This window comes from Neodiprion pinetum, chromosome 6, assembly GCF_021155775.2.
Source record: "Neodiprion pinetum isolate iyNeoPine1 chromosome 6, iyNeoPine1.2, whole genome shotgun sequence".
NCBI lineage: Eukaryota > Metazoa > Arthropoda > Insecta > Hymenoptera > Diprionidae > Neodiprion > Neodiprion pinetum.
Window position 1 is genome coordinate 27,610,976 of NC_060237.1, and position 5,799 is coordinate 27,616,774.

At 35.1% G+C, this 5,799-nt stretch overlaps 1 protein-coding gene across 7 annotated transcripts in view; it reads right to left on the reverse strand.

The window, feature by feature from the left end:
* The window catches only part of LOC124222466 (uncharacterized), a 41,185-nt gene that overhangs the window by 35,246 nt on the left and 140 nt on the right, over window positions 1–5,799 (reverse strand). Inside the window, exons 2-5 of one of the 7 annotated variants that reach the window (XM_069137348.1) lie at window positions 5,091–5,194; window positions 4,454–4,618; window positions 2,080–2,213; window positions 1,845–1,929 (exon numbers count right to left, since the gene is read on the reverse strand). The exons of 1 other annotated variant lie outside the window; for it this stretch is intronic. The gene's annotated coding sequence lies outside the window, so the exon portion shown is untranslated. 5 more of the 7 variants (XM_069137349.1, XM_069137352.1, XM_069137351.1 and 2 more) reach the window with 5 other exon arrangements.

Consider the following 5,799-nt stretch of genomic DNA (forward strand, 5'->3'; position numbering starts at 1 on the left):
AATACGTGAAATTGCCATTACCCCCAAACTCGCCCAGACCCACAGTCTGGTTACGCAAAATAACTCGGAGCTATGAGTCTATGTATATCTTCAGTCAATGGCTATTGCATATATGCATAGTACAACCATATACATATATTACATATATGATAACAACGAGCGCGTACAGTCAGCGGGAAAATCTAGATGGCCGTGATTCGAGTTGCAAGTCAGCTGTGTCGCGATAGCTAACTCGACTATAAGCAGTTCGTGGCTGAAAGCCGAAGCTCGATGGAGTAGCGCGAGTCGCGGGCGTTGAGGTTTTGGATCAAACCGTGCGTTGATTGGTCGTGAAAAGAAAACGGTGGTGTGTGGGTTATAAACACACGGATGAAATGCAAATGAGAGGTGGACGCAGGTTATTTTTAACCCCTTGAATACAGTGAGGTCCAAGATGTGATGAGAGGAGGAGCCGTAGACAAATTCCCCTAAACTCGAGGAACGTAACGCCTCCGACGTTTCCGCGGTTTGGAATCCCTTATCTCCGTCTCCCGGGGTAAATACATCGCCCTCGTTGGACACCGTCGGACAAAGGTAGCCTTTACCAATCGGAGATCTATTTCGCTCTTTGATCCCTTATACACCACGACGTAGCGACATTACGTGTTTTTCTGCGACACTTTTTTTCTCTGGCAGACTCGCTTTGTCATTGTGTTGTCCGCGGGGTTCGTTTTCGGTAGTGATAATCGGGAAACGCACGCACGTACATGCCAAATCGATAGCTACTTTTTAATCGTGTTTTTCCACTTGTCATACGTCATTTGTAACGACATAATTTATCCAGCCGTACAAGTTCATCAATTTCGCCTACTCGGGTTTATATAATTAATTTTCACTGGTAAGTCTGCGCGGCCTTTTGTTCTCTCCGAATAGTGACTAAAGTAATACATACGAAATTGCGAAACGCCCACCCAGTTTTAAACTACCAACACGCACAAGGCTGAAGTTAGTAACGTTATCGTAACGAAACATTGGGGAAAACATTATTATTTTCTTATTTTTTGCAGTGACTTTTAAGGATCCATGATTAACGTTAACCGTAACGAAACATCATAAAATAAATCGTTGTACGATTGTAGAAGAACTTGCGAGGAGTTTGCTTTTCAAAATACCGACACGTTTTCTTTGTTATGATTTACTAGCTTAATTTCAGACAATCCCGTGGGTACGAAATAGGTAAATATTTTTCTAAACATGCATCGTTAAAGTATTGTTACTAACTTTAACCTCATCAATACGCGCTTTCTTATCACGTTACAATTGTACTAAGCTCAGTACAATGAAAATAACTCGTTTTACAGCCTGTCGATGATATAGATGAATGAGTATCTATCACCATTGTACGGTTCGACACATGAGGCTGAAATAAATAACGACAACGTGACGAAACATCAGGGGAAAAAATTATTATTCCGCAATAATAGTAGAATGACGTTTATAACGAGTTGGCTTTTCAAAATAAACGTATGTTTTGTTTATCGCGGTTTAAAAAATTTCAGACATTTCCAAAGGCGCGAAGTAATGATTTTTCCCAAACATCTATCGTTACACTAACACTCTACTACATTCATCCTGATTTTAACACAGGTTTGATACTTTCAGTTTTACGTACATACCTATAGCGGATGCGTTTGTAAACGTAATTAATTCGGTTTTATGTTTCCCGTGTGTTTTAACGCGTGTCCAACGCGTGGTTTGAAAACTGATTCCGAACACGTATTTATAACGTGGCACAATTTGCATTTCAAGGATAAACAAATCGGTGTGGATATAGGTAACGTTGCGTAGTAGATGAATACACCTACCGAAACTGTTTTTGCGATTCTTTGTTGATCAAGGCACACGTGCGCCATATCCTGCAATAGCTAGCTCATTCTGATCATACTATACCTATAATTGAGGGATAGCATTAGATTTTTTAACTTTATAAAATCAGTAACTGTAGCTGAACTCCTGCTACAGGTCAGCGATCGTTTTTGTTATGATAATATTCATATACCCACTCCGTTATGTAACGTTATTTAAAAGTAGAGAACTTACGTGCCACAAATTCTCGGCTGCAATTCGTATGCCAATATATGCGAACATCTAGCTCTGCCAAAACGTTCGATGTAAAGCGTAATGGGCTTAGGTATAAGATATCCGCAGGCTGATGAATATCTGTGCTGAAAGACCTGTTAATCGATTATAAGCTTACAGATTCTGTACGCGAGCCAATATCACAATATTGAACTTTGCGCTCTATAATTCATTCTCGTTGTTTCAATTTCGTATCGTCTTTTAACTCGTATTTACCCGCGTACCACGTGTAGTGGTATGAACGAAAATTTTTAGGGATTAGTGCAGAATTTTTCTAAGCTGGACGAGGGTAATTAATTCGATATATTTATTGACAGTCACGTTTATTGAGTACTTCCTCCGTAAATAAATTATCAATTTGAGGGTGATAAAAATAGCTGGCCAACGTGAAACGATCCGACATACATGAAAGTTTATATTTGTTATCACATTGCAGTGTTTATATAAAAGCTACCGCATAATTATTCTGACGTCAACGATTAATCGCTGCCCTCTTTGAATATGTTGTCTATAATGCGAGAATTTTAAAGTTCCGCATAACACGGAGCGATAAGACACATAGAAAGAAATTTCCAAGTGCCAAGTTCGTTGGTGAATTATAATTTGATTATTATAATTGATTAATTTCTTTCGCATTAAAAAAAATGTGACCAATTTAATACTATGAACATTTTTCTTAGATTAAATAAAGTATACGCAATTTTATTTCCACATAATGTAAGTTTTGTTTGTTATAAATCACGGCGTTTCAACGTGTTTTAAAATTCGCACGATGTTCACGAGAAACTTCTTATCGTTTTTTTCATCTATTGATAACACGGGTGTGTAAACTGTTCAGGGCAAAGTCCCTTTTGCACAATAAGATTGTTTGCGTGTATTATTCGCTATTGCGTCTACGATAATTCTTTACAATACATACTGATAATATGATTCGCAAATAATTACGCAATCCGACAATTGCCAACGACGGGCAATAAGCATTTCTTATGTCACATATCTTATCGCTAATTATTACGATGCTATTATACGCATTAGGTGTATATATATTCATGTGCTTGAAATGATATATAAAATTGTAAATGACCGTGAATACACTTGAGTGAATAAATTATCTGCATGACGCTGTACAGCTGTGACAATTATTACGTCTTTCAAATTATTTGCTCAATGAATTATGCCTTGAATTTTTTGTTTATCAATTTTAGTCTTTCGCATGTAAATTTTCCCGCAAAGTGAACACTTTTACTAAAATTTTTCTTCTCATATGAACTTTATATCTTTTCTGCTTCTAATTGCCGTTATATATCATACAGATGTAAAAATATCGACATATTTCTACGATAATAATTATAACATCTTGATATAATTAACATCCAGATCGTATTATGCAATAAATATTACATCGTGCATCGTGTGTTTACAATACCGCACATACAGAGATCAAATATTTTTACATCTGTATATCGGCATTTTGGAGTAAGGAAAGATCCGAAGCCACTGAATAAAAAGAATATTTCATTAAAAGTGTTCGCATCTTGTCCCAAATTTATAATGCGAAAGACTATGAATTTGAAAAATCTTCAAGGTATAATACAGTCTCAAATACAAAAAAAAGAGTCCTTTAAAATATTGGACCGGTTTATTGACATATAAAAGAATGCATATATTAACCTATGAGGCTGAAGTTATAAGTAACGTTAGCGTAAAGAAACGTTGAAATAAAAATCACAATTTTGCAGCTTCAGAACATAACTGATTTGCCGGTTTACTGAATCTCAGACAATTTAAATGTTACGAGTTATAAAGAGTTTTTCTAAAAATGCATAATTACGACAACGTTACGGACTTCAACCAGATATATATATATATATGCCTGCACAGTAATCTTATCTCACAGTTTCAACATGTTTTGTACGTATTTATTGCCAAACATGTTATCAAATGTTCGTATACGTCCGCGGGCGCGTAAAGCGTTGAGACAAAAAAGTTTAATCACTTGTATCAAAGGTGATTTGAAATCGAATAACAACAATCGATGTACTATATACGTATATTATATTTAACATCATACCCCGCAGCAGATTTTTGTCTCCCGGAACAAGTATTGCGATCATAATATGATGTGGGGAATTTTAACGACGTGAAAAATATTACCTGAGGAGATTGTTTTGATACGATTTAAAGAAAACAAATATTTCATACAATCATTTAAAGGAAATTGAAACTTTTTTTTTTTTTTCAAACATTTCACGACAGGATGCACGAAGGAGAAAGATCTGTTGCAGCGCTGTTCGGATGAATGAACGTTTGCTTGCATAAATATAGGTATACATACATGTTCACCATAGGGTCAAGCACCCGTGATGCAAGCATATCCCCGTTTCAGCGTGTATATATATACTTTTTCCGCGTGTTTCCTCTGATGATTTTTTCTTTATAAATAACCACGTGCTGCTGCGATGTTTTTTTCTTTTTTGCCAACGAAAGCACGAGAAAAGTTCTGAAATGTGTCATAATTTAAGTTTTTTCCTGGGAATATTATATACCTATACATATATATATATATATATATATATATATATATATATATATGTGTGTAAATATAAATAATCTTAAAATTATATCTCTACTTCAATAATTTTATTGTTCATGCCTATCTTACGCAATATTCTTCGAAATACCTCATGCAGCACATCGGCTTTAAACGCTGATTTGTAACGAGATTCACGGTTGAATTAAATATATAGACATATGCGACTCGAGCGGGAAAATTTTCTTTGCCAATTTTTGAAACCCGTTTTTCTTTCGTGCAACCCGTCAATATTTACGAGTAACAATTCGCTTAGTAAGGATCGATGACGTACTTCACTCAAAGATTATCATCTGTCTATGTGCAATTATCATCTCTTATATACATTTAGCGACAGATGTTGCTGCGCAAGTTTACGTGTATGATACATGTATAAACGTACCTATTGACTTCTTGAAAACAGCTGTGCAATTGTCAGAATCCCGTACGCGTATAATTGGAGTCCACAATTTCATGAAGCTGGCGTTGGCAGCCAAAGGTGTTTAACTTTTTGGAAATAGAAAAATACAATTCAGTTTTATCCTCCATTCCAATAGCAATTGAAAAATGGAATGTATTATTTATGAAACATTGTTGCACGCTACATTGATGTATATACCTCTATGGTAATGCAATGCAAGTATTTCCTCATCTTATCATGCGGTTCTAATAGTGAAAAAATAATTCTGATAGATGTATTGATTGCTGCATGAAATACGGAAACAAATCTATCGCTTATCTTTAATTCACGTCGTGAGTTCATATCAGTACTTATATACGTGTAAAGCATACTTTTTCACATGTGTTGTGAGGTACTTGTATCGATATACATGATTGATACTATATACTTGTACGTACTTTGGACTTTATATACGGAAATATCTATAATATCTTTCGACATGTATGTATATCTACTATTTTTCACCTTTGATTTTGTATGTATACTAGAAATATGTAACGATCACTGCTCCATATTATTCTGAGTATATAAGTGTAAAAGTTGAATAAGGAAAAATAGCAATACCTCTTTTTAAGTGGTGAAAACCAAACATGCAAAAGCCTTGGATTCTTCTTCACGATTTTTAAAGATATTTATTTATTTTTATCCTCAC